This window comes from Phaseolus vulgaris, chromosome 4, assembly GCF_000499845.2.
Source record: "Phaseolus vulgaris cultivar G19833 chromosome 4, P. vulgaris v2.0, whole genome shotgun sequence".
In the NCBI taxonomy this organism is placed as follows: Eukaryota; Viridiplantae; Streptophyta; class Magnoliopsida; order Fabales; family Fabaceae; genus Phaseolus; species Phaseolus vulgaris.
Genome location: NC_023756.2, coordinates 27,120,939 through 27,143,490, shown reverse-complemented (window position 1 = coordinate 27,143,490; position 22,552 = coordinate 27,120,939).

Genomic DNA, 22,552 nt, shown 5'->3' with positions numbered 1-22,552 from the left:
TCCGCGCTCGGCGGACGTTCATACACCATGAACACGCCTCTCTTCATTTTCAGGCTGTTCTCATAGCATTTCCTTGCCTCCTCCTGGTCTGACCTGATGACTATCACCTGGCCACTGAGGTCCGGCAGCTTCATCTTCATGTGGCGTGTGGAGGACACCGCGTTCAAACGGTTTAACGCCGGCCTGCCCAGCAAAATATTGTAGGCGGAGTTGGCGTTCACGACCAAGTACCGGATGCCATCGGTACGGGAGGCCTCTCCGTCCGTGAACGTAGTTCTCAACTCCAGGTAACCCCGGACTTCCACCTGGTTATCCCCAAACCCATACAGGCACCCCGTGTAGGGACTCAACAGATCGGGGGACAACCGTAACTTATTGAAGGTCGACAGAAACATGACGTCTGCCGAACTTCCTTGGTCGACAAGCACTCTGTGCACCTTCCTTCCGGCTGTGACGACTGAGATGACAACGGGGTCGTTGTCGTGGGGTACCACATCTCGGAGGTCTCTTTCGTGAACACGAGATCCGACTCCCATGGCTCCCCCGAGAGTCTCTCTTCGATTGAATTTACCCCCCTCGCGTATTTCTTCCGCTGGGAGGCGGTGGGTCCCCCGCCGGAGAAACCTCCAGCATTGGTGTGGACCTCGCCAAGCACAGGCATCTCGTGTGCTGGTTCTTCCGCCAGCGGCGGCAAGGTGGTGGTCGTTGTGGGCTCTGCGACATAATCCTTCAAAAACCCGGTTCTTACCAACTCATCTAGCTGGTAACCCAACGACAGGCAGTTATCAATGTGGTGCCCGAAAGCCTCGTGGAACTCGCACCAAGAGTCTTTGCGAGGCCCCAACACCTTGTCAGTCTTCGCTGGTCGCCTCAGCCTCTCGGCTATATTAGGCACGGCGATCAGGTCCTTCAGCTCTACCACAAAATTGTACCTCGCCGGTCTCGCCCTTTCTCTGACCGGGCGGTCGCCTCCTGCTGAACCCCGGGGCTGGGGCTTTCTGGCCTCATAGGGGCGTCTCGCCTCTGGTTTCTTTCTTCCCGTCGTGGTCTCATTGATCCTGACGGGTTGAGCTCGCGCCGGTCCCCTCGGGCGTGAGGGTACGACGCTGGTGCGCTTCACGCACACCTCCCCCTCAGAAGCAATATGCTCTACCGCCCTACGCCGTAGCTCAGCGAAGGTCCTAGGGCGGTTGCGGATGATGGATTCTCCAAAAGGACCGGGGCACACGCCTTTCACGAACGTGTACACAATCATAGGCTCCTCTATCGTACCAACCTTCACGACCTGGGCCCCGAAGCGATTGATATACTCCTTCAGGGTCTCCCCTTGATACTGCTTCACATCAAACAGATCGTAAGAGACCGGCGGCGGGGCCTTGTTTGCTAAGTATTGTTCCCTGAACAATCGTGACAATTGGCGGAAAGATGTGATATGACCATCTGGAAGGCTGATGAACCAGTCCATAGCCATCCCGGTCAGGGTGCTCATAAAGAGCTTGCACTTGGCAGCGTCAGAATCGCCTACCAGGACCATCTGTGTGTGGAATGCGGCAAGGTGTGTCTCCGGGTCCTCCATCCCGGTGAAGATCACCTTGGGCCCGGCGAACGTGTTCGGGATCACTGCATCTAAGATCTCCTGTGAGAAGGGAGTGGAAAACTCCCTTGGTGGGGAATGGTTCTCCATCTCGTCATGTCCATGCCGCCTCCGATCATTTCTCAGGCCCTGGCGCAACTCCTCATTTACACGATGGAGCTCTTCATTTCGCTCATGCGAGGCATCGAGATCTGCCTGCATGCATTCCTGTTCCAGTTTCGACTCCGCCATGTCCTGCTGCAGCCCCCTCATTATCTCCAGGACCTGTTGCATGGACAGTTCTGCTGGGGCTGCACGTGCGGTACTTCGTCTGGTGGGGGCCATTGTCACTCCTACCACCTCCAACGTTACTGCGACTTGGTAGATTTCCTCGAACTTGTGATGGGACTGATGTTTTATATCGGCCCCACGGTGGGCGCCAAATGTTCCGTCCGGTTGACCGGGACGTCTTCGTGCGCGACCTCAACCGTCAGCTAGGGACTCCTTCCCACTGGTCACCTGTGGATTCCTACAAAAAAGAGGACAAAGAGGCGCCCTAGCGGCCGTTTGCACTCCGACGCTCAAGTCAGCCAGCAAGAAACACCAAAACTGTTCACCTACGTCTCTGAGCACCGCGTATGGCACTCTGAAGGTGATAAAGGAACTGTGGATTGCGTGTGTGTTTTTCTCCTCCTAGCAAAAATCTTTCCCTAGTCCCTTGTGCGTAACCTTAAGGCTCGAGCAAGCAACTAGAGAGTTTCTGGGAAATTTGCCAAAAGTTCCAACCCTGTTTCCAACATTCTCCGCGCTATTTAAACTACCCAAGCATTTAAAGCGCCTTAAAGCGCCTTTAATTACAAATGTAACGCACTCAATCAACGTATCTAATTAGAAAACTTAGCGCATTTAAGGCGTTGAAACGCTTGGGAGCCATTATAGTACCTGAACGCTCGAAACAGACACTGCATTGAATGACTTTAATTACCTGGCACCTGACTAAAGGGTGTTTCTATTCTGACATGGCTGTCGTACACGTGGAGGGCCTCACGACGCCGTGACCCCCTCTGGGGACGTTTCTACGTGTGAGTCCTCCTGCTTGGGAGTGCTACTGCGCTAGGGGTGACTTTTTGGGTGCCAACTCATGCCCCCAATCATCTAGTCACTTACTTTGAGAGCGTATCTGCCTTCCCCTCGTACCCTGCACCCGGCTGCCCTGGGCGTGACCTTCTTCTTGAGTCGTATCTGTCCCAAAGGCGTCTCTGGGGTGGCAGGGGTACTTCACGAGTCAGGCTGCCCTACACTGGTACTATCACTATGGCCTTGAAGCCACCTTTTCCTTCTCTTTATCGCCGCCCCGGGCTATCGGGACCTGAGGCCTTCCCACGGCGTCGCTCCCTCCATGGTCTTTCCTACCCATGGGTATCGGGGAACCACACTGTGATTGCCTTGCTTTAGCACTGTTTGATCTGGCGATGCCCTGGTTGGGCGACGCCTTTCCCTAGGCGACACCTTATCTTGGCGACGCCCTGGTTGATGACGCTGGCACTTAGCGTCTCTTCACCTAGGCAACGCCTTGCGTTGACTTTGACCCCTGATGTTGACTTTGACCTTGATTTAGTCAACGCCCGGGTACGGGACTGATGGCATTTCATGTGTTCTTCTTGAATCAAAGTAGTGAAAAATGGGGCGGAAGCAATGGGTGAGTGAAACAAAGCCCTCCTAGGAGTTGTGATGGCTTTGAAGGTGCATGATGAGTATGGATTAGAGAGGTTCGGCCAGCCCTATGAAGAAAGGTGAAGGGAGTGAAGTTTATAGCCTAGATTTCTAGGAGAAGTAAAGCTAGTGCACAAAATGGGCAGCATAACAATACTCAAATAAACTTGTCCAATACAAAGAGATAGCCTTCCTATTTATAGGCTATTTGGGCTTAAATGTTAAGCTACATTTCTAAGGAAAAGAAAACCAAAATTAAATCTAAATTCTAAGCCATGTGCCATGCAATGACCGGCCACACAACCCTAGGTTCTAGAAGGTTTCCTTCACAAAGTTCTTTCTACACTACCTATCTTACTAAGTACCCCTAATGGGCCTTTTATGCAACAAAGCCTCTTCTCTCCCAAACCGTAGCTTTGGCCCTTGTGTGTGTGAAGCTAGACGGTCTAGGACTCTTCATAGATGCTCCTCATGTAGCCTTGGCCTAGACGCTCCTCATCATGGCTAGACGCTCCCTTTGTGAGGCTAGACGCTCCTTGTGAGGCTAGACGCTCCTTTTGGAAGGCTAGACGGTCTTGGTCTTGGAAGCTTGGCGTTCATAGTGTGGTGAGCTTGGGCCTTCCTCCATCATCCCCTCCCTCTTGAAAAGGATTTGTCCTCAAATCCAAGGCTTTGCTTAGGGGGTGGTTGTGGCTGGATGGTGTCCATCATCTCCTCCGGCTTGAGAAGATCTATCCTCAGATTTGCATTCTTGATCTCGGATAGCAGCCTCTTGCTTCGTCTAGGTGTGTCCTCCCGGATCAAATGTCAATCTATGTGACCCTTGAAACAAAGCAAAGGAGTGAGGGTGATCTTTTGAAAAACAAATAAATGTGGGAAGTGGCCATTTTTGTTTTTCTCTTGTTGTGGCCAACTTCTCACAATACCTCCCTTTTGAGGGTTGTAGGTACCCTCTAATCCTCTTATGTTTTCTAAAATTTTCAAAAGGAGTTACTTTTCCCTTAGGCATAATCTTTTTAAGACAGAGTAACAACTTTATAAAGGCAAGAGGACATAGAACACATACAACTTCGAATGGAGAAATATGAGTAATTTTGTGGATTACTCATTTGTATGCATGCTTATAAGGGAAAGGATTCTTATCCCAAGATTTGTGAATGTCTCTCATGATTTCGTGAAACATAGAAGAAAGAGCTATGTTTTCAAATTTTGGAGCTCTATCTATTATGTTGGAAAATAAATCATGGAGGCTTGTCACATTTCTTAGGAAGAGGTTATCCACATCCTTAAAGAAAGAAAAACCCTTTGTTGTCCTAGGAAGCGCCAAAATGGAATGTGTGTCTTCCCAAAGAAGATCTTTTACAAAAGGTGAAGGAGGATAGAGTTCGTGGGACGTTGCTTTAGGTGTAGTTTGAAAACAAGGGTTGTACCTAAAGTAATGTCTTTGAACTTTGTTGCTCATGGGTGACAAAAGTTTTCCTCTTAAAAGCTCTAGATTTTGGTCAACTCTCTTTTGCCCCATGAGTTCTCCTTCTTGATCTATGCAAGCTTCTTTTAAAGACTTTTCTTTTGTGCTCATGCTTGCAGGTGTTCCTTTACAAAAAGGAAGGCTAGGTTGTTCAACAAGAAGCATGTTTGTAATGGTATTTTCAAGGTGCTTGTCTTGTTGGATGACCTTGTGGGAAGGAACACTATTCTCCCACGCCTTTTGTTTCCCAAAATTTTGTTCTTTTTCTATTTTTTCTTCATCCCTTTTGTGTTTCATTTGCATTTGGTCTTTTACCACTTGGGAATGTGGTAAAGGGTTAAGTACAAACCTTTTATGCTTGTGGATGAAAGAAATCTCGTTAGTTAGACCATTATGCGTGGTTTTCTTATCAAATTGCCATGGTCTACCTAATAAGATGTGGCAAGCTTCCATAGGTACTACATCACATAAAACATTGTCTTTGTAGTTGCCTATAGAAAACTCGATCTCCACTTGTTTGTCTACACGTAGTTCTCCATCCTCATTGATCCATTGTAAATTGTAAGGTTTTGGATGAGGAACTACTTGTAGTTTTAATTTTTCAATCAATCTAGTGCTACAACAATTGCAACATGACCCACCATCCACAATAAGAGAGCATATATTTTCTAAAACATTGCATCTAGTATGAAAAATGTTCTCTCGTTGTGTTTCAATGGATGCACTAGGTTGATTGTGGAGGATTCTTTGAATCATCAATAAGTCCCCCTCCAAAGGATTTATCCTTTCTCCTTCCCCTTTTTCTTGGGTACTAGGTTCATCTTCACCACTTGTGTATTCATCTTTTCCTTTTAAAAACAAAATTCTTTGGTTTGGACATTGTGCTTGCACATGCCCTCTTCCAAAACATTTAAAACATTTGGTGTCCCTAGCACGGATGTATGGGGTGGAGGCATCTTTCACTAAGGGTTTGGTAGTCTCTTTGGGTTCGTCTCTAGGTGTACTACCCTCCCTTTTAAAGTCTTTCTTGGGATAAGAGTTGGAGTAAGAACCTACCCTTTGACTTGAAGTTTTGCGCAAATTTTGTTGTTCAACTTTAATGCAAAGTTGAACCAAATCATTCAAGTCTTGATAGGGTAATAGTTCTACTCTATCTCTTATCTCAAGTGATAGGCCACTAAGGAACCTAGATATGGTGGTTTCCTCCTCTTCTCTAATGGAGGCTCTCATCATGTAGAGCTCCATCTTTTGTCTATACTCTTCTACGCTCATATTCTTTTGTTGGAGTCTTTGGAGCTTGTCCATCAACTCCCTATGGTAGTAAGAAGGTATATGTCGACGTCTTAGGGCTCCCCTAAGGTCATTCCAATATTCTATGGGAGGTTCCCTATGAAGACGTCGGTCTCTCTCTAAAGAGGTCCACCAATACATAGCATTTCCTTGGAAACTAAGGGTGGCTAAGGGTACCTTACGTTCCTCACTTACCCTATGGCAAGCAAAGAGTTGCTCTACCTTCATCTCCCAATCTAGATATATTTCTACATTTTCCTTTCCATGAAAATGAGGTAGGTCTACTCTTGTTTCCCTTGGCACCTCTTGTTCCTTTTGCCTAGTTCTTCTAGGGGGTGGTTGGTAATAATCATTGATTCTACGGCTTCCCTCCCCCAGAGATTCAATACTTTGCGAATGGGATGCATGAGTTTTTTTTTATTTTTGTGATTTTTGTGACTTCTCTTCTTGAGCTTTAGCCAACTCATTGATTTTGTTCTCATTCTCCAATTGTCTAAAAGAGATCAATTGTACCGCTTGGGATACTTCTTTTAAAAGAGTTTTCAAAGATTTTACTTCACTTTCTATGGACTTTGGAGAGTGAGAAGAAGAAGACATGGCACCATGGAGTTTTTCACTAAAATAAGCAATGGGGTGTCCACCTTGCAACAAAACCGCACCTATGCCTACCCCCGATGCATCACACTCTATCTCAAAAGTTTTGGAAAAATTTGGAAGAGATAGAATGGGTGCATTGGTGAGTTGAGCTTTGAGCCTTTGAAAGGCTTGCTCATGCTTTTCATTCCAACAAAATGCAACATCTTTTTTCACAAGTTCATTCAAAGGAGAAGCTAGACTAGAAAAATTAGGTACAAACCTTCTATAGAAGCTAGCTAACCCATGAAAACTTCTTACATCACTTACATTTTGTGGAGTTGGCCACTCGCGGATGGCTTTGATTTTCTCGGGATCTACATGCACCCCCTTTTTGTTAACTATGAATCCTAAGAAAACTACACTATCTACACAAAAGGTACACTTATCCCTATTGGCAAAAAGACTATTTTTCCTAAGAACTAGAAGAACTTCCCTAAGGTGACTTAGATGGTCTTCTAGGCTTTTACTATAGACTAAGATATCATCAAAGTAAACTACTACATATTTACCTATACAATCCCTCAAGGTGTGATTCATAAGCCTCATGAATGTGCTTTGAGCATTAGTAAGCCCAAAGGGCATCACCAACCACTCGTATAATCCAAATTTGGTCTTAAAAGCGGTTTTCCACTCATCACCCTCCTTGATTCGAATTTGGTGATATCCACTTTTAAGGTCAATTTTGGAGAATAGAGTTGACCCATGCAATTCATCAAGCATATCATCAAGCCTTGGGATTGGATGCCTATACTTGTTGGTGATGTTGTTGATTGCTCTACAATCACAACACATACGCCATTTTCCATCTTTTTTTGGCACCAACAAGACAGGTACAGCACAAGGGCTTAGGCTCTTTTGAACCCAACCCTTCTCCATCAAGTCTTGAACTTGTGATTCTATCTCCTTTGTTTCCTCGGGGTTGGTTCTATAAGCAGGCCTATTTGGTAGGCTTGCCCCCGGTATAAAGTCAATTTGATGTTCTATCCCCTTAAGAGGAGGAAGCCCAATGGGTCCTTCTTGGGAGAATAGATCTTCAAATTCACTCAAAAGGTTTTCTACTTGAGGAGGTAAAACCATGAGTTCACTACTTGTGGCAGTGCATGTAAGTGCTCCTTTACAAAAGATAAGGCTTGGTTGTTCTACAAGAAGCAAGTTTTCAAAAACATTTTCAAGAGGTTTTTCTTGTTGACCAACCTTGTGGGAAGGAACACTCTTCTCCCACGCCTTTCTATCCCTAAGGATTTTCTCTTTTTCTAGCTCTCTTTTTTTTTTTGTTTTCCTCATCCCTCTTTTGTTTCATTTGTATTTGGTCTTTCACCACTTGAGAATGTGGTAAAGGACTAAGTACAAACTTCTTATATTTATGGGTGAAGGAAATCTCGTTAGTGAGACCATCATGCAAGGTTTTCTTGTCAAATTGCCATGGCCTCCCTAATAAGATATGGCAAGCTTCCATAGGCACTACATCACATAAAACTTTGTCTTTGTAGTTCCCTATGGAAAACTTGATTTCCACTTGCTTGTCTACATGTAGTTCCCCATTTCCATTAAGCCATTGAAGTTTGTAAGGTTTTGGGTGAGGAACTACTTGTAGCTTAAGCTTTTCAACCATCCTAGCACTACAACAATTACAACTAGATCCACTATCCACAATGAGAGAACATATATTTTCTAAAACATTGCATCTTGTATGAAAGATGTTCTCCCTTTGTGTTTCCATGGATGTGCTAGGGTGATTGTCGAGGGTTCTCCTAATCATAAGCAATTCTCCCTCTAGTGGAGCTACCCTCTCATCCTCTCCCCCTTCCTCTTTCTCACTAGGCTCATCCTCGCCACTAGTGTACTCGTCTACACCTTTTAAAAACAAAGTCCTTTGGTTTGGACATTGTGCTTGCACATGCCCCCTACCATAGCACTTAAAACACTTGACATCTCTAGCTCGGATGGGTGGGGTTGAGGTTTCTTTGGTGAAGGGCTTGGTAGGCTCTTTTGGTTTTTCCTTGGATGTACTACCCTCCCTTCTAAACTCTTTCTTGGGATAAAAGCTAGAATAGGGGCTCACCTTTTGACTTGAGGTTTTGCGCAAGTTTTGTTGCTCAACTTTAATGCAAAGTTGAACCAAATCATTCAAGTCTTGATAAGGTAAGAGCTCTACTCTATCTCTTATCTGAAGTGATAGGCCACTAAGGAACCTAGCAATGGTGGTTTCCTCTTCCTCTCTAATAGAGGCTCTCATCATATAGAGCTCCATCTTTTGTCTATACTCCTCTACGCTCATATTTCTTTGTTGGAGTCTTTGGAGCTTGTCCATCAACTCCCTATGGTAGTAAGAGGGTATATGTCGACGTCTTAGGGCTCCCCTAAGGTCATTCCAATATGTAATGGAAGGTTCCCTATGAAGACGTCTATCTCTTTCAAGAGAGGTCCACCAATACATGGCATTCCCTTGGAAACTAAGGGTGGCTAAGGGTACTTTTCGTTCCTCACTTACCCTATGGCAAGCAAAAAGTTGCTCTACCTTCATCTCCCAATCTAGATATACTTCTACATTTTCCTTTCCATGGAAATGAGGTAGGTCTACTCTTGTTTCCCTTGGCACCTCTTGTTCCCTTTGCCTAGTTCTTCTAGGGGGTGGTTGGTAATAATCATTGATTCTACGACTTCCCTCCCCTAGAGATTCAATACTTTGAGAATGGGATGCATGAGTTTTTTTTTATTTTTGTGATTTTTGTGACTTCTCTTCTTGAGCTTTAGCCAACTCATTGATTTTGTTCTCATTCTCCAATTGTCTAAAAGAGATCAATTGTACCGCTTGGGATACTTCTTTTAAAAGAGTTTTCAAAGATTTTACTTCACTTTCTATAGACTTTGGAGAGTGAGAGGAAGAAGACATGGCTAAAACTTTGTGTATATAGGTGTTTTACTTGGAGAAAGTTTAGGAAAGTTAGAGAAGGGAGTTTTCCAGGTAAGGGAGGTGAGTCACAATGGACTACTTAAGTACCAAGCCTTTTCCTTGCCAAAAACTTTTCCTCCAATGACTTCACACAAAATTTTCTCTTAGTAGAACACTTAGAACACAAGAAGTTGAGAAATCAAAAAGCAAGAAAACTATGTAAGCTAGATATGCAGCAAAACTAGTCGGTATAGCACAAAGTTAAACAAAGCTAAACATGCAAAACGTTTCTACCGAAACAAAGAAAAACAAGTTTAAACAAGCACAAATTACTAAGCAAAATTTACTATGCTATTCGGCCCTAGGTGAGGCTTCTTGGACACTTTGAGCCCTTGAAGACACACTCACCGTCTAAAACGTAATTTAAAAGAGGTAATTAACAATAAACCAAGTTGTAAAGGAGATAAGAAAACCCCCTTTGTTGTTCCTCTTTTTGGTTAGTGCACTTTCTTTGTTGTCTTGATTGTTGATCTTCTAGGTGTTTGTAGTGTTTGTTTCAAGAAGCTTATTTCGCCTTAGCTTTGACTCCTCCTTAGAAAGTTGGCTTTAATTCTCCAATTTCCAGCACCTATTCACAAGGGCTTAACCTTAAACCAAGTCAAATTCCATGCACATAAGCACCAAGAGAGAATTAAATTCCAGCACCCAAATTGAGAGGTCAAGAAACAAAAGCAAGAAACAAATTTAATTGAAAGAAAACAGTACCACCAAAAGGATTTATAATATGACAACTTAGAAAGAGATTCAAGAAATTAAAGCAAACAATTAAAGGTACTCAATAAAAGTTGGCACACAAAAGGAATTCCTAAAGAAAAGCACTAGAGTAGATGACCAAATAAAAAAAAACAGCACCACTGGAAAATGTTGTGGGCCAGAAAAACGTGTTTGTTCCCCGATTTATGCTGAGCTGTAATTGTAAGATTTGTTTCTGAAATTTGGGTACAAGAAAATTCAGGATCTTAGCTAAATTTTGGCTTTGGAATCACCTAAAACGCATGCACCATTTTTTTTTTAATAATTTTTGCAAATTTGGTGTGCAGTTAGGCCAGCTGGAACGCTCAAGATTCGCACTCTGATTTTGTGAGATTTATCATTTTTTTTCTGTTGCTTCTTTTGACCTCATTCTTTTTTTGTCCTTTCTATAACACCTTAAACTTGCATTTTCCAGAAATTCAGAATTTTCCTATGGGTGGAAAAATTTTTGTAAACAAAACAGCCCAGAACAGAGAGGTGTTACAGGGGAAATCTGGAAAACTGGAAGAAAACAGCAAGATAACCAAAATTAACACAATGGAAATGTGAGAATGGAAATTGTGTATGAACTAAGACACAATTATGAACTCAAACTAAAAATAAAAAGCACCAAAGGATCAAAATAACAGCAGATTAAAGCAATATAAAGAGACCCAAAACAAGAAACAATCAAGCCAAAAAAATAGGACTACTAAGAATTGATGACAATATGGATGAACATGACTTGACAAAACATGTATAGATTCAGAAAATTAAAGACTCAAAGCATAATATGAAGCAAAATAATGAAAGCAATAAAGACTCAAAGCCTAAAACAAAATAGCAACACAAAGGCGTATGGAATCCTATCACAAATTGCACAAGAACTTGTTCAAGATCAAATGAACAAGAGTGCTTGGGTTGGATCTTCCACAAAGCAGACCAAGAACAAATTAAAATATAAAAACAGCAAGACAAGTAAGGAATTGAAATGACAAAGATGAAATAAAGAAGAACTGAAATTAAAAAGACAAGCTACTCATCTTGAAGAACCAAAAGCTCATGATACCAAATGATGGCATTTCATGTGTTCTTCTTGAATCAAAGTAGTGAAAAATGGGGCGGAAGCAATGGGTGAGTGAAACAAAGCCCTCCTAGGAGTTGTGATGGCTTTGAAGGTGCATGATGAGTATGGATTAGAGAGGTTCGGCCAGCTCTATGAAGAAAGGTGAAGGGAGTGAAGTTTATAGCCTAGATTTCTAGGAGAAGTAAAGCTAGTGCACAAAATGGGCAGCATAACAATACTCAAATAAACTTGTCCAATACAAAGAGATAGCCTTCCTATTTATAGGCTATTTGGGCTTAAATGTTAAGCTACATTTCTAAGGAAAAGAAAACCAAAATTAAATCTAAATTCTAAGCCATGTGCCATGCAATGACCGGCCACACAACCCTAGGTTCTAGAAGGTTTCCTTCACAAAGTTCTTTCTACACTACCTATCTTACTAAGTACCCCTAATGGGCCTTTTATGCAACAAAGCCTCTTCTCTCCCAAACCGTAGCTTTGGCCCTTGTGTGTGTGAAGCTAGACGGTCTAGGACTCTTCATAGATGCTCCTCATGTAGCCTTGGCCTAGACGCTCCTCATCATGGCTAGACGCTCCCTTTGTGAGGCTAGACGCTCCTTGTGAGGCTAGACGCTCCTTTTGGAAGGCTAGACGGTCTTGGTCTTGGAAGCTTGGCGTTCATAGTGTGGTGAGCTTGGGCCTTCCTCCATCAGGGACGGTACACTCCTTTAGATTTGTTGCCACTTCCTAACCCACAAGAATTTGTTCATAAGGAAGGAGTAACAAAAGCTGAATTTGTTAAGAAAATACATGAGAGGATTAAAGAACAAATACAACATCAAATAGAGAAATATTTAAAACATAGCAATAAGGGGGAAGAGAGAGACAATCTTTAAGGAAGGAGATTGAGTTTGGCTTCATCTTAGGAAAGATAGATTTCTCACTAAGAGGAAGTCCAAACTTAGCCCCCGGGGTGATGGACCTTTCCAAGTCCTCAAGAGAATCAATAATAACACCTATAAACTTTGTTTTAATTTTCTTTTAAAAGAGAAATTTATCTCATGTTTGTTTAATGTTTACTGTAGATTGACATTTGATCTTGGAGGATGAGCATAGTTGTCAAAGCAGGAATCTCATGTTTGTTTAATGTTTACTCTAGATTGACATTTGATCTTGGAGGATGAGCATACTTGTCAAAGCAAGAATAAGACTGATGTTCGAGATCAACCTTGTAGATCTGAGGACAGATCCTTTCAAGAAGGAAGGGATGATGCAAATCGTCCAGCCTCACACAACCATATAATAAGGAGGATGAAGACCTGGAGGTTGTTTATTGGTTTAATTGCAAATATGGGCTTAGTTGGGCTTTTGTTTATTTTTGTAGGCTCAATCAAGAGGACAACTCTAGGTTGAAGGAATGCACAAACATATCCAAGAAGACCTCCAACTCATCAAAACATAAACTAGAGTTTTGGCCAGAAGAACACAAGAAGACTGGGTTTCTGCTGACTGGTCAACATTATTTGTGGGCCAAGCTTTAGCTTAAATAAATTGTATAAAGTTGTTTAGGATTTCATGGGCCATGTATTGGGCTTAGTAGCATAAAATAATTGGACCAAATATTTGGGCCAAGTAGTATAGGTTTTTGGGCTTGTATTTGGGCCAATAGTAAAATATGACTAGTTAGGGTTAAAAGTGACTAGTTAGGGTAACAATTGGGCTTCTTTGAGCCCAATGTAACCCTAAAACGTTTAGGGCATATTGGAGAACGAAAATACCTTGGCATGGAGAACATGGACGTCCACATGGCAACATAGGAGTGGAGAGGATTTAGCATGGAAGGTGTGAGCTAAACATGGAAAGCATGACTTCACATGGCACCTGCTCATTGGAGAGTTTTATTTTGAATTTTAAACTTTTGGCTCCAAAATGTTCAGCCCTCTCTCATATAAATTGAGGTGTTTGGCTTTCATTTTGTAAGATTAATCAATGAGTGAATTGCTGCCAAATTTGTGCCAATTACACTCTTGCTCCTACCCTCCCTAGGATAGACGTTTGATCTTCAATTTTCCACTAGACCAAGTGATTAGGCCTCACCTATCACTTTCCATACCTATCCTTCACCTTCAAGGAATCCACAAGCTCTAGGTGAGATCCTTGTCCGCTGCAATCCATGAAGCTTCCGCACCTCTCCACCAAGAAAACCAATCGGAATGAAGGCACTCTTCCATCAGTCAAGGTCATGTTCATCCAAAATTGTCATAGATTCTATGTAGTACTTTTATTGTTAATTTTGGTTGCTTGATTTTAATTTGAGTACAAGATATATTCTAAATTTGAGCTTTGGTTTCTTTTTAATTTTCTAGAGTTGAGTTTATACTTGTTGTTAGTTCCATACAAGTTCATTTTTTCATCCAATTCTATTATGTTTTCGAAGTTTCAATGTTGTTTTTAATTCCAGTATAGGTTTTCTTCTGTTTCACAGTTTCTGGGCTGGCTGAAATCGTTTATAAAATTTAATTTCAGTGGTGAAAAATTACGAAATTCGGGATTTGAGAAGTTTGATGTGTTGAGAAAAAGTGAAAAAAAAGTATATCAAAATTCAAAATAGAAAAAAAATGGTAAATGGAACACAGAAGAGTGCAAAAAAAAATCTAACTCTGAAAAATCTGAATTGGCAGTGAATTTGAAAAATATTATTGCAATTAATTGGCGAACTGTTTTTGTGAAGTTCCAACACCAATATTGATCTTAAACATTGAAGTTTCTGTGGTTAAAATTTCAAATGCAAATTTGGATTAGTCTGTCTAGCATAAATTCGGAGAGTTAAAAACATTTTACACAAAAATTTTGTAGTGCTGTTTTTGTTTTTTTCATCTATTCTAGTGTCGTTCTTTAGGATTCTATTTTGTGTGCTACCTTTTCTTGTGAAATTTAATTTTTTTTGCTTGTCAGTTTCTTGACCACTCTTTCAAGTCATGTCAAATACAAATTCCAACTGAAGTAGTCCTCAATTTTGAATTTGAGTTTTGTTGCTTTAAACTTGTGGACCAATCTTGGTGGAAGTGACCTTTTGTGCTTTTGTGAGTTGTGGAGCTGAATTTTTTTTTTGTTGTGTAAGCTATATCACTAAAGAGGTGAGAACCAAATATCTAAGATTGAATATCCTAACGAGACAAAGCAAGGGACAACAGCAAAATTACATAAAATATACACAAAGGAGCTACAGGTGAAGGAGTGCATATAATAGGTCTTTAATTTTGTGCATAAAAAAAATTGTTGACCTAATTTTCTTTGTATTTCTTTGAGTTGTAATTTGCAAGACTTTAATCAATTAATGGACTAAATTCGTCTTAGTCGATGAGTGTGTCTTCAAGGTTCAAAGTGCCAAGAAGCCTCACCTTAGGAAACGACTAGTTTTAAAGTTTTCTAGTTAGCAATTTCTTTCAAGTGTTTATTGCTTTGCATTGTTTTCTTGCATAAAACTTTGTTTTCATCTTTGATTGTGCTCTAAGTAAATTGCTTAGAGAAAGTTTGTGAAAGTGTTGTGGGATAGTATTTGACAAGGAAAGGCTTGGTAATTAAGAGATCCTAGTGATCCACCTCCCTTTCCTGGGAAATTACCTACTTCACTCCACCTATCTTTATTTTTGGAAATTACTTTTATCACATAACTCTAAACATGTCAAATCATTCTTCAAGTCATAATTAAAGTGATAGAAAATCTACAAAATCTCTTTTGAAACAATTTGCTAGAGATTTTCAATCACTATCACTAAGACAATTGCAACATGAGACTCAAATCATAGAAAAAAAAGAAAGCAAGAGATGCCCATCTTGCACTTGTAGAAGAAGAATTGAAGATTGTTAGAGAAAAAGATTAATACATAAAAAAATTTTTAAAAAAAATTACATGCATCTAGTTCTAGGTCGAGTGACTCACATGCTGAGGAAAGTCTTAGATTAAATGAATATTATCAACCTCCTCCTAGAAGAACTAGAAGGGAGAGTCAAAAAGAGACTAGAGTAGACTTACCTCATTTTTATGGAAAGGAAAATGTTGAGACTTACTTAGATTGGGAAATTAAAGTAGAAATTTTTTTTGCTTGCCATCATATTAGCGAGGAGAGGAAGGTACCCCTAGCCACTTTAAGTTTTCAAGGAAATGCTATGTATTGGTGGACAATCCTGGAGAGAGATAGGCGCCTCCACAAGGACCCTCCCATTGAATTTTGGAATTACCTTAGGGGAGCCTTGAGACGCTGCCATATTCCTTTTTACTACAATAGGGAGTTAATGGACAAGCTCCAAAGACTCCAATAAAAAAACATGAGTGTAAAGGTTCTATTAGGGAGGAAGAAACCACCACCATAGCAAGGTTCCTTAGTGGTCTCAATCTTGAGATAAGAGATAAAGTAGAACTCTTGCCATACATGGACTTGAATGACTTGATCCAACTTTGTATAAAAGTTGAACAACAAATTTTGAGAAAAATGTCAAGTCGCAAGGAGAGTTCTTACTCTAAGTCTTACCCAAGAAATAGTATAAGAATGAAAGGGAGGATAGTGTCTCAAAAGATAGAACCAAAGAAACTCCCAAAAGTTTAGGAAAAGATGTGTCTACCTCACAACCTCACAGTAGAGACATCCAATGCTTTAAGTGTATTGGTAGAGGTCACATAGCATCCCAATGCCCAAATAGAAGAACCATGATCTTAAGAGGGAGGAATGAGTATAGCAACCAAGAAGATCAGTCAAGTGGGGGAGAAGAAAAAGAAAAAAGTGAGGGGGCATATACTTATGAGGAGGAATTATTGATGATTATAAGAACCCTCAACAATCAACATAAACCATGAAACACAAAGAGAGAACATCTTTCATGCAAGATGTAAAGTTTAAGAAAACATTTGTTCTCTCATTGTGGATAGTGGATCTTGTTGCAATTGTTGTAGCACTAAGATGGTTGAAAATCTTAATATAGAAGTTATACCCCACCCAAAACCTTACAAACTTCAATGGTTGAATGAAGATGCACATTTAACTATAGATAAGCGGGTAAAAGTTCGTCTTTTTGTGGGGAATTATAAAGATGAAATTTTATATGATGTAGTACCCATGGAAGCCTGCTACATCTTATTGGGAAGACCATGACAATTTGACATGAAAACTATCCATAATGGTCTTACCAACGATATTACTCTTACCCATAGGGAAAAGAAGTTTGTACTTTATCCTTTAACACCCTCACAAGTGGTAAAGGACCAAGTACAAATGAAACAAAAAAGACAAAATGAGAACAAAAACGAAAGAAGTCAAAAATCAAGTGAAAGTCCTTAGGGACAATGCTGAGGCGTGGGAGAAGAGTGCTCCTACCCACAAGGTCATTCAATTAGACCAAAAATATGAAAAAAATGAAGTTAAGAAAACACTTTTATCTGAACAACCTTTAGGCCTCCTGTTGTGTAAAGGAGCACTTACATGCACTGTCACACTTGCTGAATTTAGTGATCTACCTCCTCAAGTCAAAAAGCTTTTAAAAGAATTTGATGTATTCCCTAACGAAGGACCCATTGGACTTCCACCTTTTAGGGGTATAGAACACCAAATAGATTTAGTTCTAGGAGTAAGTCTACCAAATAGATCGGCTTATAGAACTAATCATGAGGAGACTAAGGAGGTAGATTCACAAGTTCATGAATTGTTGGAGAAGGGCTGGGTTCAAAAGAGCCTAAGTCCTTGTGTTGTACCTATTTTGTTGGTGCCTAAGAAAGATGGAAAGTGGAGAATATGTTGTGATTGCAATGCCATTAATGACATCACCATCAAATATAGGAATCCAATTCCTTGACTTGATATGTTCGATGAATTTCCTGGGTCCACTATATTTTACAAGATTGATCTTAAAAGTGGATATCACCAAATAATAATCAAAGAAGAGGATGAGTGGGAAACATCTTTTAAGATCAAATTTGGACTATACGAGTGGTTAGTGATGCCTTTTGAACTCACTAATGCACTTAGCACTTTCATGAGGCTTATGAATCATGTCCTTAAGAATTGCATAGGTAAATATGTAGTAGTTTATTTTGATGATATATTAGTATATAGCCAAAGCCTAGAGTCCCACGTAAGTCACCTAAGGGAGGCTCTTTTAGTGCTTAGGAAAAATAATTTGTTTGCTAATGTAAATAAATGCACTTTTTGTGTAGATAGTATAGTGTCTTTAGGTTTTATAGTCAACAAAAATGGGGTACATGTTGACCCCTAGAAAATCAAAGCCATTCAAGAGTGGCCAACACCACAAAATGTAGGAGATTTTAGGCACTTTCATGGCTTAACAAGTTTTTATAGGATATTTGTTCCTGACTTCTCAAGTATAGCTTCACCACTTAAAGAGTTAGTGAAGAAAGACACTCCATTTTTTTGTATGGAGAAGCATGAGCAAGCCTTTCAAAGGTAGAAAGCTCAACTCACTAATGCACCCATTATAGCTTTACTAAACTTTTCAAAAACTTTTGAGCTAGAATGTGATGCATCGGGAATAGGAATAGGTGTTGTGTTATTGCTAGGTGGGCACCCAATTGCATATTTTAGTGAAAACCTTCATGGTGCAGCCCTCAACTACCCCATTTATGACAAAGAGCTTTATGCACTTGTGAGGGCCCTGCAGACTTGGGAACACTATCTAGTCTCAAAATAATTTGTCATGCATAGTAATACTGAGTCTTTGAAATATTTGAAGGGTTAACACAAGTTAAACAAAAGACATGCAAAGTGGATGGAATTTCTTGATCAATTTCCATATGTTATCAAATACAAGAAGGGCAATACAAATATTGTGGTGGATGCTCTATCAAGGAGACATGCCCTCTTTTCTAAACTTGGAGCCCAAATTCTTGGATTTGAAAACATACCTGAACTTTATAAAGAAGATCAAGATTTTGCACCCACTTTTTCTAAGTGCCAACATAGAGCACAAAGAGGTTTATGTTTCTGAGGGGTACTTATTTAAAGAAGGATTGCATACCTCAAGGAACACATAGAAAACTCCTTGTAAAAGAATCACTTGAAGGAGGACTCATGGGTCATTTTGGAGTTGATAAAACTCTTGAACTCTTAAAAGGAAAATTCTTTTGGCCACACATGAGGAAAGATGTTCAAAGACATTGTCATAGATGCATTTCATGTTTAAAAGCTAAGTCTAAGACAATGCCTTATGGACTTTACACTCTTTTACCTTTTGCAAGTGCTCCTTGGGAAGATATAAGCATGGATTTCATATTAGGACTTCCTAGGACACAAAGAGGTTTTGATTCCATCTTTGTGGTAGTGGATAGGTTTAGCAAGATGACTCATTTTATACCCTGCCATAAAGTGGATGATGCTAACAACATCTTTTAGCTCTTCTTTAGAGAAGTGGTAAGACTACATGGTTTACCTAAGACCATAGTGTTAGATAGAGATCCTAAATTTGTTGGTCATTCTGGAGAACTCTCTGGGAAAGGCTAGGAACTAAGTTGAACTTCTCAATTTCTTGTCATCCTCAAACGGATGGACAAAATGAAGTTGTAAATAGATCTCTTTCCATTATGCTTAGGTCAATCATGAAGGAAAACCACAAATCCTGGGATGAGTACCTTCCTCATATTGAGTTTGCATATAATAGAGTAGTTCATAAAACTACTAATATTTCTCCATTTAAGGTTGTGTATGGATTTAATCCTCTTACTCCTTTGGCCTTTGATCCTGCCTGTTGTTTTAATACTGCTTCTGTTTGACTGTTTCTGGGCGTCTTGTGCGTTATGCGCAAGACTTTGGTTTTACTTTTCCTGCACCGATTACCTGCTATGCTGCATACTGCCTTGTGCACTTATTTTCTCCTTGAGTTAACCCATTGATGATCCTGCCTGTTGACTAGAACGCTGGAAACTGCCTCGTCAAAGGATCGACGTGTGCACCGCTTCACACCTCCGTTCCTCTTCAAGATCCACCTCAAGAACCTGCAAAGAAACAGAGCGGCGCCGCTGCGGCCGATCGCACTCCAACGCCCAAGTCAGTGACCGAATCACCAAATACTAAGAGAACAAGAACCGTGCAAATCCTCTCTCACAGTAAGCTCTATAACTCGCAAGCGTAAAGAGTGTAATCTGAACGTGCGTACCTTAGAAAGTTCGTTGAGAACTCTTATATACCTGGTTACTTTCTCTCTCCTGGCAGTTACAGACTTGGACACGTGGCTCGTATCCAACTGTACACGTGCCATCATCTGGAGCCTCCTTGACTTGGGCGCTGCTTCTACTCTTGTTTTACTAAGTTACCTATGCATGGTACTGCCCAGTACATAGCCAACTTGGGAGTGCGATCTCTACTGGAACTGGCGAGTTAGGGTGCCTTCATATACCTTCCCTGTGGTCTCGCCGGCTGCCTTCATAATCTGCTTCTCCTTCATCTTCGGCGATGTGCTTTCTCAAGCGATCTCCAATCGCTTGGTCGCCTGAGTTTACACCTGGCGACTTCATCTTTAACCCGGTGATCGCCGCTTCTGGTATGCTGGAGATCGGAACACGCCAACTTAATAACTGGCGACTTCACGAGCCCCCCGACTTCCTTCCCTTCTGCCAACCTGGCACCTTGCCAACACGCCTATACTGTAGCGGGATGCCACGTCATCTCTCCCGACTACCAGGGCGGTACACAAGCCCCCCAGTCTTAAGCGAAGACTCGTCTAGCGAAAAGACTGAAAGAGTCACGTCAACACCGATCTACGTGGCACTGACACAGAATTCCAAGCGGTTGTACTTTCTGCTGCTCTGACGCTCCACCAAACCCCTCGTTCATCACTCGACACGTGGCTTCATCAACGGTTACCTTCAGTTATCGTTTGCGCTTCCCAAACCCATTTTCGAAAAAACTCTTAAACCCATTTTCACTCAATACTGTTCCATCACTTTCCCTCGTATTCACGAACGCTCTAACCTTCTTCTGCAAAAAACTCTCAGCGCTCTCCAACATTCTGAATCACCATCAACCTTCATCGTCTTCCTGATCATCAAAAGGTACCTACTTTCCCTCTTCTGCTGGTTTTTCTTGCATTTTAACCGATTCGCATCATCCTGTAACTGCCTGGTGCATACGCTGTGGGTTGCTTTTTTCATTTCTCCTTCTATGTAACTTAGGGCTTCGTCAATCATCGCAACGAACCTACGTTCGTTCGTTTTTCACCTTCCTTCCATGATCGAGTCAGCCTCTGTAGCCCCTGATCATTTTTCCTTTTCTTCTTCCTTTGCAGCTGCAACAATGACTCGCACAAAGATCACCCCGAATCCTCCCCCTTCATCAAGAAACCCCCCTTCTCAAGCACACGACCCACCACGAGTTCGTGGCGCTTCATCTTCCCAGGCTGAGAGGCCTGCGTCTTCCCGCCCTAACCTGGCCCAGGCGACTCCACCTATCGCCGGAGGAGCCCCCGTTCCCTTGCCAGACTTCAAAACCTTGTATCCCTGGGCCAACTCGACCCTTCTGAGGGAGACATCTTCTGTGAACACTGCGGGAGCAGTTTTGCGGCTGACTAAGGGGGATGAGCTTCATCAATCATTTCATAAGGAGCACGACGAAAAGATGATAGTGCTGCCTTGCCCCCCCGATCTGCCTGTTTGTGCTGATGACAAAGTGAGCGCCGACGGACCCTTCTGCTTCGTCTACACGACCTTATTCAAGAAGGTGAAGCTCAAGTTCCCTTTCACCCGATTCGAGAGGGAACTCCTTACCGAGCTCAACATTGCCGCCGCCCAGCTTCACCCCAACAGCTGGGCGTTTGTTCGAGCTTTCCAAGTGATGGGCGACCATCTGGGGTTGCCCGCATCCGTGGACGTTGTTTTATTTCTCTTCGAAGCCAAGCACCCAGGAGATCGCCTGTGGGTTAGCTTGAACGCGATTGCTGGGAGGTCCATCTTTGCTATCTTCCAGTAATCCTACAAGGACTGTAAGGGGAAGTTCGTCCAAGTGCGCCCCAACGACAAGGACGACTCCCTACTCGACGGCTTCCCCTTGTACTGGGTGGACAAGGGGAAGAAAGAGTCCAAAAGCTGCTTCAGGAGACCCAGGAGTCCTGACAGCATGGGAGCGTTGGACCGAGATCTCTGCCTTTTCTGGAAAAGGGTCGCGGATGCCAACATCACCTTCCTTACCACCACCCTGATCTGCTTCGAATTCTACGAGGACCAACTCGAAATTCGAATAGGTTAGAACATTTAAACTGTTGTTTTAATACTGCTTCTGTTTGACTGTTTCTGGGCGTCTTGTGCGTTATGCGCAAGACTTTGGTTTTACTTTTCCTGCACCGATTACCTGCTATGCTGCATACTGCCTTGTGCACTTATTTTCTCCTTGAGTTAACCCATGCATTTCCGTTTCATGCAGATAACATGTTGGGCAAAGGTATGCTTGCTGAACTGAGGGCGCTCGCCCGAACCCACGGGTTGGCGACGGGTTCTCAAACGGTGCCCAACTCGGTGGTGGAGACAGCCATCGTCCACGGGCGATCGCCACCTAAGGAACCTGCCCAACGCAAGAAACTGGTCCTTAAGAGGCCCAAGAGGAAGGCTCCCCAGATAGTCCAAGAGGATGAGGAAGAAGATGACGAGGTCACTGAGGATGGCCTCGTTACAAAGAGGAAGAGGGTGGCACCTTCTTCACCACCTGCACCACCCCCTCTTCCCTCATCAACGCCACCATCCACACCTGCTCCTCCTCCATCTTCGCCACCCCCACAAGCTCCTGTTTCACCAGTCCAAGCAATCCCGCTAGCCACTGCGTTGCCTGCGGTTGAGGCCCAAGAGCCAAACTTCATGGAGGACCCCCCGATCGCCTCCACGCCACACATATCAGCGGGAGGGGGTCCCCCTTCAAATGCCTCAGCCGCAGAGGTTGCTCCAATCGGGGATGAGGTTGCTCATACCTCTCCGATTCTGATCACTGAATCCCCGATTCCGTCGCCACGCCAACAAGCGCCCACTGAAGAACCTGCTAAGGAAGGTGGCGACGAGAACCCACAACAGGCCCCCACAACGCCTCTGGTGCCTCTACAAGCAGCAAACCTCCCCCTTGAGGTCACGAGGATGTG